This window comes from Mandrillus leucophaeus, unplaced genomic scaffold, assembly GCF_000951045.1.
Source record: "Mandrillus leucophaeus isolate KB7577 unplaced genomic scaffold, Mleu.le_1.0 Scaffold616, whole genome shotgun sequence".
Taxonomy (NCBI): Eukaryota; Metazoa; Chordata; class Mammalia; order Primates; family Cercopithecidae; genus Mandrillus; species Mandrillus leucophaeus.
Window position 1 is genome coordinate 449,010 of NW_012106653.1, and position 14,251 is coordinate 463,260.

At 39.0% G+C, this 14,251-nt stretch overlaps 1 protein-coding gene and 1 pseudogene across 1 annotated transcript in view; one reads left to right on the forward strand and one right to left on the reverse strand.

The window, feature by feature from the left end:
- The window catches only part of KCNB2 (potassium channel, voltage gated Shab related subfamily B, member 2), a 393,327-nt gene that overhangs the window by 314,798 nt on the left and 64,278 nt on the right, over window positions 1-14,251 (reverse strand). The gene's annotated exons all lie outside the window — the stretch shown is intronic.
- On the forward strand, window positions 8,005-8,653 carry LOC105553913 (annotated as a pseudogene).

Sequence of the window (14,251 nt, forward strand, 5' to 3'; positions counted from 1 at the left end):
TAAAGGATGAAGTCGGCATCATTCCTTGGAGCTATCCTCTAGAAATTCTCCTGAAAAGTGTTATTTTGATGCATGGTTAGCTCTTCTTTTTTGGGAAAAATCTGCTAACCTGCTAAACCACTGTGAAAAGAAGTACTTCAAATAATTATCAGCTACCCCTTCAAGTGCATGACACACACACACACACACACACACACACACCCTAACAGGAGAAATCTGCATAATAAGGGACAAAAAAATCAGTTCTGCAATAAAGTTACACACGTACACACACATTCCTAAAAATCACCAGGCAAAAAATCCTACAGGACTCATCAGAAAAATGGATGCTAAAAGCTTCATCAGTGACCAGGCATGATGGCTCACACCTGTAATCCCAGCAGTTTGGGAGGCCAAGGCAGGCAGATCACATGAGGTCAGGAGTTTAAAAGCAGCCTGGGCAACATGCCAAAGCCCTGTTTCTACTAAAAATACAAAAATTAGCTGGGCATGGTGGCGCACACCTGTAGTCCCAGCTACTCAGGAGGCTGAGGCAGGAGAATCGCTTGAACCCGGAAGGTGGAGGTTGCAGTGAGCTGAGATCCCACCACTGCACCCCAGCCTGGGCAACAGAGCAAGACTCTGCCTCAAAACAAAACAAAACAAAACAAAACAAAACAAACAAAAAAACATGTCATCAGGGAAACATTTTTTTAAAACCTAACAAAAACAACACAGTTTTACACATGTTAAATGATTAATAAATAAACACCACAATAAATACTATATTTTATCGTGAAAAAAGACCTGGAGTTTGCTTGCAGAAGTAAGTGTCAAAAGGTTGCAGTTAGTAAGCCATTAGGAAGTATGGAAGGAGGGTTATCTGAAGTCAGAAGGAAAGTTCTAACGCCAGATGTGGATGGGTGTGGCTCAAAGCACATAGTGAACAGAGAAAGCTGGCAGATGTTTGAGGTGTGAGCCTGTGTGCAATTTGCACATTCCTACACAGCTCTGTTCATCTGGATGCAGTTTTCTGCATTCACCTAGTGTTATCATGGATAAAAATCATGCATAAAAAACAAGACATTTTCATTATGTTCAAATTGTTCCCTAATGTATCCAAATGTGTTGGGACAATTTCCAATTTTCAAAATAAGTACAGAGGAGAACTGATGGTACCTTGCTTTTGGATCATATACTTTCCACCATTTCTAGGTTATACACAAGGTTGTCTATGATAGAAAATACAATTAGTTATACAGAAAAAAAAACAAATTTGAGACCTACAGAAAGTGTTTTTAATATCTCTGGTAGCCATTAGGCTAAATATCATCTGCTCTTTTCTTCACTCTTAGTGACCTTCTCTAAAGAAGATTCAGCATCTGCAATCCTCAAGTTTTTGCATCCTCTTCCCCATAAAAATCCGCTTTCATGAATGAGTGAGATAAACTTATTCTTACTAAAGCATACATGACTGATAAGGGTAAATGACTAAGAATAATTTCAAAGCTTTAAGGTAAAGAAATTTGGCATGAGCTTTTAGAATTTTAGGCATTGTCAAACTGATGGGGAGGGTCTTAGAAGTAGACTGATCTTCTAAATACTTGATAAATATTAACACACAATGGTTTCCTACTTAGAACAATAGCCCTTAGAGCCCCCAGTTAGCCTGGTAACGTAAAAAGTGATTATGGCATCAGAAGATGCATGTCGATATCTTCCCTCTTTCTTTTTTTTTTTTTGAGACGGAGTCTCGCTCTGTCCCCCAGGCTGCAGTGCAGTGGTTTGATCTCGGCTCACTGCAAGCTCCACCTCCCGGATTCACGCCATTCTCCTGCCTCAGCCTCCCGAGTAGCTGGGACTACAGGCGCCCGCCACCACGCCCGGCTAATTTTTTTTTTATATTTTTAGTAGAGACGGGGTTTCACTGTGTTAGCCAGGATGGTCTCCATCTCCTGACCTCGTGATCCGCCCGTCTCAGTCTCCCAAAGTGCTGGGATTACAGGCATGAGCCACTGCGCCCGGCCTTCCCTCTTTCTTAAACTAATTACTTGAAAGAGTTTTTCAAGGCTCATCCCATCACTCCCAAATACCTTTTGCAGGGTTGTTATAAAGAACAAATGAAAGAACATGGCATCTGACACTGTGCTTGTCACATTAACAGGAGGTGCCATGCATAGCGGTCAAGGGCACCAGTTCTGCAATCAGACTGCCTGAATTAAAATTGTAAGCCCAACATTTTCTCATTGTTAGATCTTGTGTATGTGTCTTAGACTTTCTAAGGTTTAGTCCCATCTATTCAATGGGGACAATAATCCTTTTAAGAAAATAAAATTAAAAACATATCAAAGCACTCTGCACAAGGTCTAGACAGAACTAGTGCTCAATACATGTTATTAATAACCATAACTGCAATTCAACAAGAGCTAGCTCTATGAACACCTTCTGTACACCACAATAGAAATGTTAGTCATTTAACTACATGCAACACATTGTACATATAAGCTGCCCAAATATATTCTGAGTGTGATTGATTACACATTAATTTCAAAAGTCTATTCTATAGAATGTGGCCTTAGCTTTGTAGTTTCTCAAATACAGTACAGGCTCCTTGGTCCCCCAACTGACTGGCAGCTGGGCTTCGGGTGGACTATGGCCTGTGTCTTCTGGGCATTCTGTGGCCTATGCGCCTGAGCATTCTGGGGTTACTTATAAAGCCAGGTAGCTTGTGTGAAAATTCAAGCCCTTCTTAGCTGTCTTGTCTGGACACTAGAACTAACATACATGTTGTCCATGAATGTGACTTCGATCTTCTGAAAATGCTGAATGAATTCTAGGTTTTCTTTTAGACAATGGTCTTTCTATAGAAACAAAATCACTAGGCTGATTTTGAAATTGTTTTTCTTATTTTGGTGACTTTTGGCAGTTATGCATTTAAGTTTTTCAGCATCTTTTTTTTTTTTTTTGAAATAGTGACATATACTGTAAGACTGCATTATTGTGGGACTGCAAAGTTCTGATTCTAAAGCTACAGTACATGGAGAACTCGTGTTCTGTAGCTGACAACCCCTGTTCTCCCACTCTTTCCTTGAATAAGATCACCTGGTAAGTCAATACTGAGATATGTCCAGCATTATTTTCCCTTCTTTGGACCAGAAAAGAAATGCTCGTTTTTCTGGGTTCAGTGGCTCATGCCTGCAATCCTAGCACTTTGAGAAGCCGAGGCAGAAAGATCACTTTAGCCCAAGAGTTCAAGACCAGCCTGGGCAATAAAGTGAGACAAAAATAACCCAGGCATGGTCACACACGACTGTAGTCTCAGCTACTTAGGAGGCTGAGGTGGGAGGACCACTTGAACCCAGAAGGTCAAGGCTGCTGTGAGCTGTGATTGCGCCACTGCACTCCAGCCTGGGTGACAGAGTGAGACTGTCTCAAAAAATAATAGTAAAAGTAAACAATAAATATTTTAAGTACATTTTTCTTTCCCATTTTGGGACCACTGAGGTTTTCACTTTGAAACTGAGATGAATTAAAACTTCTAAAATGTCTATGTTTTAGATTTATTGAAATGCAAGCTCCTTGGAACAGGGACTTCATTTTGTTCACTGCTCCATTTCCAATTCCTCAAAATGTGTCTGGAATACTGAGGGTGTTTGTATTAGTTTCCTGTTTCTATATAACAAATTACCACAAACTCGGTGACTTAAAACAACAGAGGCCTAGCATCTCACAGCTTCTGTGGGTCAGGAATATGGACACGGCTTGACTACGTCTCCCGCTGGTGTCTCATCAGGCTGCTAGAAAGGTGTCTGCTGGCTGGTGCTGAGGTCTCCTATGGGGCTTGACTGGGAAAGGATCTGCTTTTGTTGGCGGAATTCAGTTCCTAAAGGATGTGACCTTGAGGACTCGTATTTCTCACTAGCTGTTGGCTGGAGGCTTCCCTCAGCTCTAAGAGGCCACCCTCAGTTCCTGGCTAGGTGAGCTCCCAACACGGGAAGCCCACAGCATGGCAGCTCGCATCTTCAAAGCCAGCAAGGAGAGGCTCCAGCAAGAGGGGCACTGCAATGTTATGTGATGTAACCAAGTACATCCTACTGCCTTTGCCCTACTCTGTTGTTTTTAAGCAAGTCACAGGCCTCATCCACATTTGAACACCAGGAGGTGGGGATCATGGGGACTGCCATATGAATCTGCCTACTGCAATGCTCAATATGATGTGTTGACCAAACAAATGAATGCAGAATCACAGTATCTTGTTAGTGTGATCAGGTAGGGTTAATCTAAATTTTGAGTCTATTATTCAATTATAATTAGCATATTTTCCATTCCTTGTTCAATGAAAAAAAAAAAAAAAACCCATACCTCTGAGCAAAAACCATTTCTGAAAAGCCATCTCAGGCTTATAAAGAAGGTTTGAGAGACATCACAGTGTACCACAGAACCATAATGTTATCTTTTTTGTTGCTGAAGAAAGTACTTCCCTAAGAACAAAGGGTTGAAATCCTGTGGTAAGCTAAAATCTGTCAGGGAAAAGGCATTTAATGTGTGCTTCTTCTTCAAGGATGTTTTCCCAGTTTTCTGAACATATAGATAATTGGAGAAGCTTTCTACCCGAACTATCCAATTCCATATGCTTTGACTGAGACACTAGCACAGAAAGCCAAGCATACATGAGGCAGAATGAAGATATTTAAGAACTTAGCACATATTTGTAAAATAGCTTATGTTTAAGTATTTTACTAATAGGAACATTATGGAGACTTGATTGATTTAAAAAGAAGAGCCGAGTGAGTAGAGAAATGAGGAGGAGGCATGGGTCCTAATTCTGTCTCTAGTAATGATTTGTAGATAGGCTACCTACCGGCATAAGCACTCTTAACTAATGAACATATGCTTATGCACCGATCAGGAAGTGCTCAAGCATCTGGGGGGCCATGAAAGGAAGGGGTGATCATGAGGGAACTAAGAAGCCTAGAGCCAGAAAGGACATTTGTGCCAATGAGAGTCTGTCTTTGGGGTCAGCCTCAGTGGGTCAGATGCTTCACAACTGTGATTTGGGGCACCTAAATTCTTTATAAATCCATGTTCTCGTGTTATTAAATAAGGAGAGGAAAGACCTACCTGTAGTGGTTGTCATGAGAATTAATTAAGCTAATACAGGTGAAGCTTTTTGAATATGACCAGGCAGATAAATATGACAAATCAGTTATCTTTTTAATCTGGTTAAGGTCTCCTATGTGCTGGGAGTCTGGTTCCTCTAAACTAGTCCACAAGGTCGTGACTCATATTTTCCCCTGATAACCTATCCACCTTCCTTCTATTTGTAAAACCTTTTTCAATTCTTTATTGTCCCCAAAATGTGTCCAGACGGTTTGGGTTCCAAAGTCTTCTATCAGAACAAATCAGAAACTGCAGATCACAGCCTTCACTTTTCAGTAAGTGACACTTGGTTTTCTTCCCCACTTTATCCTTGGTGCTGCTTCCTTGGGCTCAGAGGTATCTCCCTCTGTTCATCTCCAACCTTCCTCTTCAAAGCTGGAGTTGAGTCTCTGTACTCCCGGAATCAAAACAACTCCAGAAGGGCAAATAGCAAGAAATGCCCCTAAACTGTGACAGACATCTCTACAATTTAAGTTGGTAGAAGGAATTTATTTGCTTCCTCCAGCTTTGGGGATAACTATCACCCAATCAATACAGCCAGAGAAAGTTAACCTCAACATTGATTGACTCTGACTGACTGGAACAGAAGTCTTTACAACAGAAATGCTGCACTGAAATGGCAGTATAATTAACACTTAGTCAATGAAGATACATCAAAAATGGTATTTGTAAACCTCCACTTTCCTTCTTATAGTATTCTGATTTTGATAAAATCAGAATTTGGGGCCCACTCCCTTGGTTTATAGATAGAGAAATTCGAGCTCAGGTAGATGGTGTCTTGAATAAAACCACATGGCAAGTTCTAGCAGGAGCTGGAACAGATCCCAAATAGAAATGTTGGTGTCTGGGAGCTCTCAGAGCTTTACTACGGGGCTTTCTTACAGGTAACTAAGATGCACGGAGCATTTTAGTAGATAGGGGTTGGAGATAAACCCACGTCAAACCAAATTCTACTGAACACAGGTTATGTTTTAGTTAACACTGTTATATAGACCAGAACAATTAAACAATAAGCTCTCTTAACAGATTCTTACATAATTCTATGGCATAAACCCTAGACTAACTTTCAAAGAAGCTGCACAGTAGGGTTTAATTACCTAGATTATTCACATCCTTCTTCATTCCATTCTTTGTAACTTGCCTAAAGTATTCAGAGTAATAAATTAACCATTTTTGGAAGCTTGACACAGAAAAAGGGCTTTCATCCCCATCTCACTGTGCATCTGTAGGAAGATGTTTATTCCATCAAGGTTGATCATGATATTCATATCACATTATTTCAGCTGTTCTCTACAATGGCAGATTATGTTAATAACACGTTTGAATGTCTCCTATTATTGGAGGGTCAAGAAATGCTCCAATTAATCTCAGTACTCTTGGATTACAGTAAAAGACTGTGTAGATATTATTCAGAAGACTAGTTACATAAGTGTAAGCTTTTCTTCTTCTGAAATCACTTATACGCCACTTAAAATGTCTATAACATATTGAAACTATGCAAACATTTTGATTCCTATTTTGCAGAACAAAAAAAGGCCTCAGAAAAGTCAAACACTGTTTATTTTCTATGTACATTCCATAAGAATTAGACTGTTATTTATCAATTTATCCCTAACATTTCTCAGAGGGCTTGGTAACATCATAGATACTCATGAAATATGCACTAATTGACAAAATGATTTTTAAAAAATTGATTATAGATAATACAAACATATTTTAAAAGGCAAACTGTTAAGTATATATAATTTGTCTGAGGGTCTAATAGAGCTGGTGAAATAACATGAATGAGGGAAATGTTGCCTATGCTTGAGGTTACATGAACACGATGAACACTTCTGGGATGTATGAAGACCAGCTTCCAACATTAAACTGGGAGACAACTTTTCAAAATCAGTTTCAAAGGATGGTGAAATCATGCCACAGATTTCATTAGATCCTTATTTTACTTGTGTAATTAATAGAGAATTTTAGTCTACATTTTATTAAAACTGTGAGGTTAATGCCAGATTATTTCTGTAAAAACAAAATGACTGCTAATTAAAATGAGTGCAGGCTCAAGGGGATGGATAGCCCATTTTCCATGATGTGATTATCACACACTGTATGCCTGTATCCAAACGTGTCATGTACCCTATATGTATACCTACTATGTACCCACAAACATTAAAAATAAAAAATTATAAATAAATAATTAAAAATGAGTGCAGGGAAATGCTCAAGTCAAGTAATGTCATTACTCCGGTATAAAAAGACAAAAAACAAACTAACTTTCTGGGAAGCAAGAGAAACAACCATTAACTGAACTGATGATGGTGTCAAGTTGTTATACTCCATCCCAACTTTCAAGTTTTTTGAGAAAACAGATCTGGAAGCTGGGATCTGGCCGGGGGGTTTGATCCTTCTGGGGATCTTGACTGCCACGTCCTCCACATATACAACCAGACGGCAGAAGCTTCTTGGTGTGTATGGGAGGTCGCTACTGACATGTTGGGATTGAATCATTTGGAAAAAATAAAAATATACAGGGAGTCAGAAAGGGTTAAGAGATGAAATGTATGTATGTTAGCAGGATTCTTTTAAAAACACATTCCCACAAATTTGTGTTCTCATTTCTTTTTTTATGGATGATAAGATTTAGATAAAATAAAATTTGAAGATAATAAAATAATATTCTTGAAATGAAAATTAATAAATAAGGGGCTTGCAGGGCACTTTTTCCATGAGGAGTTCTGTGTGAAGTGGCAGAAGCATCAGCTATGGAGCCCCAGTAGGAGAAAGAGGTGCAGGTTGCTGTGTGATCAAAAAAAAAAAAAAATGGAGGTAATCCCATTCCACAGTATGAGGTGAACCTCTTGAAACAGACAGAAAGCAAGTGAATATGAATCACAAGCCAAGCCTCTTCAAGACCTTCTCATGAGGAGTGTGAATTTTCCCCCTGCCAATCTCTCCAGCGTGGGTTCCACGTATTCGAATGCTTTGGTTGACAGCGCATGACCCTTGAAACCAAAGATACCTCACTAGCGAGGTTTATCCCTGCAGTGAATAATTCGACATCTGATCTTTTCAAACAAAATCCCAAACTGAGGAAATGAAGACTGAATGGGAAAATCTTGAAAAAAAAATCTAACCGCAACATTAGTATTAGAAAAATCTCAACAACAGGATCTCAAAAAAGTAGAATTTCATGTGTCTTTGGAAAGGGCCAAAGTCAACGGTCATCTTCAGAACAGGAAAAGCAAAGTTAGAAGAGTTCAGATTTGAAATCAAAGCTGCAGAGGAGCCACTTTCAGCTAGAGGCATGGATGCTTCTCCATTTCATCAGTCCCTAGTAGCGGTATCAGAGAAACTGGCGGAGTTAAAATGACAGACCATACCTTTGAAGACAAAAATGGAGTTCTATTTAGATTTAATGCTGAATCCATCTCTTGCTCAAGTGAAAATTGAAGAAGCAAAGAGAGGATTAGGTAGCACCAAAGCTGAACTTACAAAGAAAGTAGACACAATGGAACCGTGACCTGAGTCAAATAAATATCATTTTCCTTAAAAAAGTAAACTGAATAGGACTTTACAGACTTCTTTTTTCCTCTTGGAATTGCTTATTTCTGTGTTTTTAGAAGAGATAATAATGTCATAATTGATCAAATCATGGTTTCTTGTTGTGTATAGTAGTTTTTGTGTCCAAATATACAATTTTCATATTAAAATACATTTTTTCTGGAAAAAAAATGAGTAACTAAAATTCTTTCACTAGTGTTCTGTTTCAATATCAACTGCAAAATAATAAAAATTTATGTTTATTAAAATCTTGTAGTTTTATCAACTAGTTGGATACATGACAACACAGCAACATTGTATTTTTAAACTAATACTTAGGGTGAATTAATGGGCAAGAAAAAGGACAGTTTCTCTGATTCTAAGGGTATAAGATCTCAAAAAATAATTTGAGGGCACTATTTGGTTTTGATCTTGAGTCTACTTCTCTGTTTCTAGTTCCTACAGAAACCTGAATCATTTGGGATGTTAGTTCTTTGGGATTTTTTTTCTTTTTTTCTTTTTTTTTTAACACACATGTGCAGCTTGCAAGGATTATGAGCTAATGTCAGTCTACATTGCCATCTCGGTAGATATTTTTAGCTTTCCCACCATACAGATGCAGCCACACAAGGGGCTGCAGGAGAAACAGCAGTGTGTGCAGGTACCAAGGTGAGTGGGAGGCTGTGCAGCACCAGTAACTGCATAATGAAAGACTCCAGATGTCACTGCCGATGCTCCATGCTGTGATCCCTGAAGTCGTTCCACCACATAGTTACATATGCCTCACTAAAGAGCTTCAGACACCGCTTAGATAATATGGTGTGTGTTTTCTAAAATAGGCTGCAGACAGCATTTGCCAAAATTTGCTCTATTTTTAATCAGTTGTTTATTTCTTGGGGCAGTGGTGGGGGGCAAATTCAGCATCTGGGAAAACCACTAGATGGAGAGTTTACAAGTGAAGGGAAGACATGCAACATAGATGACTAAGACTAACAGGGTCAGTTCCAAGTAGCAGTGAAATAGTGACTGAATAATTAAGGGTCTATTGTAAAAATGTCCACTAATCAAAACGAGCTATAGTCTACTGTCATTTTTTTTTTTTTCATTTCTGTGATGCTAGCCTATACTGACAAAATGCACTGGTTTCTGCTCCATATTGAATATGCGAGGACCAAATGGAAATTTCAGGGCATGGAAGTTGATCCTGCCACTCAAAGATGAGAGTTCTTCAAGTCTTTCTGGAGTTGGATGGAGAAGGCAGAACAATCTGATTTGCGCACCAAATCCCTGCCTTTCTAAAACAATGTTCTCTTGCCTCCATTCCAAATCCTGTCCTTGCCTATCTTCCTTTTCTCTCTGCAACATACATCACTGGCTATCTTTGTTTTGGAATTGAAAATAAGAGTGTTTTCTTCCAAAATACTGCTCAGACACCAGGTGGGAAACTATCATGTTGGAAAGATGGGAGGATTGGAGCAACATTAGTATACAGGTTTCAGACAGGTGACACATAAGGATACCTCCTAGCTAAGAAAAGTAGAGGAAAGAGAGGGAAATGAAAGGGCACAGACCATTTCCCCCTGACCCTGGCCTCATAGATGCACCTGTGGCCCTTTACTATTCAGTCACTATTTCACTGCTATTTGGAACTGGGCTGCATAAATCACAATTGAGCAGACACCTGGCTCGAGGTGTGAAGCCACAGAACATTACAAGAGAGAGAGGAACTGTGGAAGCCATTTAGTTAAGGAATGTGTAAGAGCTGTGAGATCCATTTAAGTCCCTCCAATCTTCCTCCAGCAGACTTCAGTAATAGGCAAAGGACAGAATATAGAGCCCTGAGAAAACTGTGCCTATTATATTAACTCCTCCTCTTCATATATACAGTAAATATTTATTAGTTTTCTCCCTGTGTTCCAGGTATAGCTTCAGGTCCTAGAAAGAGCAATAACCTAGATAGGCAAAAGTCCTTGCTCTGATAACCTTTGCATTCCATAGGAAGAGGAAGACAGTAAATAAATGCATACACAGATAAGAAAATTTCAGACAGTGCTACATGAAATGAAATGCTTGACAATTCGGACAGTGCTTGAAAATGAAGCCAAATAAAGTGATAGAGATGAAAGGGGTTCCTTTGCAAGGGGTAGTTTGGAACCCTTAGAACCACATTTAATATATGAACTGAGACCTGAAAGAAAAATGAAAAAAGCCTAAGAGCTAGAGAATTTTACACAGGCTGAGATGTGACTGACTTTGGTGATTTAAAAATTTCATAAACATTGGAATAAAAAAAGCCAGTAAGACTGACTCTTAACACTCATGAGGTTATTATATGTGACACTGTTTTGTTGTTAGCTTCCACTACTCATAAGAATGCCACTTGCACAATCAAAATCCATATTGATTTAAAAATTATAGCTATAGTTCCACTGCAGATTTAATTTTATACCAATTCTAAATGGAAGCTTGAATGGGCAAGAAATAAAAGCTGACAATTCGGAAAGGCCCTCCACTTAATTTCAACAAAACGTGCAAATTCAAATGGAATCCTTCAGCTTAAAACCTAAGAGAGAAAAGGTGATATGATTGAGAACCTTAAAATGCCTGAATCTTTTCATGTACCTCAGAAAAGCTTTTTCTTCCCTTGTCAATAGGTAGCCTTGGGTTTCATGAACTGGAGACAGTTAAAGATTGAGACAATCCTGTACAGGGCAGCCAGCATTTCAAAAGCAATAAATTATTGTCTGCTCAACTGAAACTTAAATTATCTTTTGTTCACTAACTTAAAAAACTTATCAAAGCAAATTATGATACTTGCAGCTGAGAGTTTAAAGACACTACTAAGAGTAAATATGTTGATCTTATCTATCTGACTTTCTTCCTTTATCTGTTTACTTCATTCCCTCACCTTTAAAAACTATGCCTCACTTGGGCAAAGAAAACTTTTTTGCCCTATTCAACTTGTTATAAGCTTTCCAAATTTTAAAGTACAATAGAGGTATCAAAGTTTCCAGCCTACAATATATGATTTTCCACATTATTAGCTCTTAGTAATCCCCCAAAACACACCCATCTCCAGTGGTCTGGCTAAGAGGGGCAGAACAGCAGTTTTCAAAATGTGGCCCAAGGGACCAACCAGTTCTAACCAATCACCTATATGTTTGTTTAAAATGCAGATTCCAGGCTCCGCCATGGGCCAAAGAAACTAGAAACTTATGGGGTGAAACCCTGAAATCTGTATTTTAAACCAGTACCTTAGGCAATTCTTGTACAACTGAGAAGCCAAACCACAGAGGATTAAAGGGAGTTTTTGCTTCATCTTTTGCCTCACATGCCCCTCAGTGTGTGATTTCAGAGCCATGGAGTGGTTAGTATTAAGCAGAACCACAGGTTACCAAGTGCTTTCACACACGACATCTTATTTCATTCCCATAAGCAGACAGGTCTGTGATTTTCATTTTGGAGATAAGGAAACCAAGACTCAGAGAAAGCAAATGATGTATCCACTATATGCAATTAGTAAAAGGCAGACTTGGGTCTATGTTTCAAGTCTAAGGAGCTCCATGCTCCTGTTTTCTGGACAGGCCTTTCTTTCCCTACCCACTGCAAACGTGGAGTCCAAGGGCCTGCTCGGGCAGCTGGTGTTATGTGGGGAGGTTTGGTCTCCCCTCGTGGTGTGGACTGATGCTGCTTCCTTAGCCACTTCTATCACCCACTCATAGCGTCCTGCCTCCCAGGGACAATACATTGCCTCTACTTCTTCGATATTTTTGGTCTCTCAAAAGTATTTCGGCATTTAGCCACCTAGCTCACATGGGCCATTGTGTGGTTATATGTAAGTTATGGCATCTCTGAGTCTCCAAGGAAATCATGTCTCCTCTGAACTTTTCTGTCAGGATGGAGTGGGGACAGCAAATTATTTAAGAAATGAAATAAGTTGTTTTCAGAAAGGACAGAACCAACGGGAGGGAGACAAAGACTTTGAGCACCTAGTCACAAGATGACAGATTTACAGCATCCTGAAGCAATTCTTATTAGAAAAATCCTATAAGAGCAGGTGACCTTATAAACACCTACTCTTCAGCACAGAGAATAAGAGCAATTGTGTCCACTAACTACAACAGTCAGGGACTGCCATCTACGCTGTACTCAATCCCCCATTTCACTGTGTGATCTCATTTCACTGTAAGAACAACACGATCAGGTGAGGAAGATTCCTTTAACAGCACAATAAATCGAATTTCCAATTTAAGAACCTTGTCTACCTTCACAGGGCTATTAGAGTAGAGCTAGGATTTGAACCCAAGTCTTCTCTGATTCCACACCTACCATCACGCATTGACCCTTTAGGATGACAACAAATCCTTCAATGGTAGAAACTAATATAAAGACATCATAGTATCTTTCTGTATCTATAAAATACATATATTTAAAACTAAAAGGTGTTTCCTTGCTGTTTGGCATTTAATCAATATCTAATAAAACAATTTTTACCCAATAAACAGCACTGGGAGAACAGGTTGTGATGCTATCAGAAATAAGAGCTGCCTACTGCAGATTGTACATTACACTCTTTTTCAGGAGCAAAACTAATTTACATCAATGTGTGACTAGCTACGTTTCCTCATCCTTCCTAGCAGAAAGGCAGCATTTCTACAGGAGAATCCACTGCTACCTGACTAAATTTAGATCGTCCACATTTATGCTTTGAGTTGGTGTCATTATCTCAGCAACAGTGTGGGAGTTTAAACCCATAATCTCTGCGTATTGAGAACGGGTAAGATCCCATCTGAATAACTGCAAGAGCTCAAGAAATTCACTCTTTCACATTACTTCATTCTCGTGATGAATTTTAAATGTGGACCATTCTGAATTTACGGCAGAAGAAAGGAACTCTGCTAATTGAATACTCAATGTGCCAATGACAGCAACTAACAAGTGCACTGTTTAACCACATCAAGGGTTTACAATGCGACTACACTGGAGGCGTGAATATGGTTATCAGATACCCCTGAGTGGCTAGGACAGGCCAATGTGGAGTGAAATTTACTTGTAGTAGTACAGCTTAGACTGAGGGATGATGTATCTCCAATTGAACACACTCCACAGATGGTGAGATCTTAATACACAGTGAAACATTGATTTGATGTAAGAGGGATTTTATTGTTACATTTTGTTTCTTCCAAGTCAAATGCTGCTGAAACATGGAAATAATTAGACATATCTGTCTAGGTGCATAAGATAAATCTTCATAGTCTGTCAGTGACTCAATGTATATTGGATAACAGTGTGAAAGATATTTAAAACATTCTTTTTTTGAGGAATATAAATTCAAAATTATCACAGACATAGTGGTAGCTTCCTTAAGGACTTGCAGAGGCCAGATGTGATCGCCTGCTTTGTGGTTTTGCTTGTTTGTAGGTTTTTTTTTCTTGCTATGATTGAATTCATCTGGAAGATAATTGCCTGTTTGAAATCCACTGTTTTCACTTTTATTTTCAGCTTATCTTTCTAAATTCAGATTCACTCTCTCTAGCCATGGTGTGGAAAACACAATAATGATACAGTTGGGCAGAAA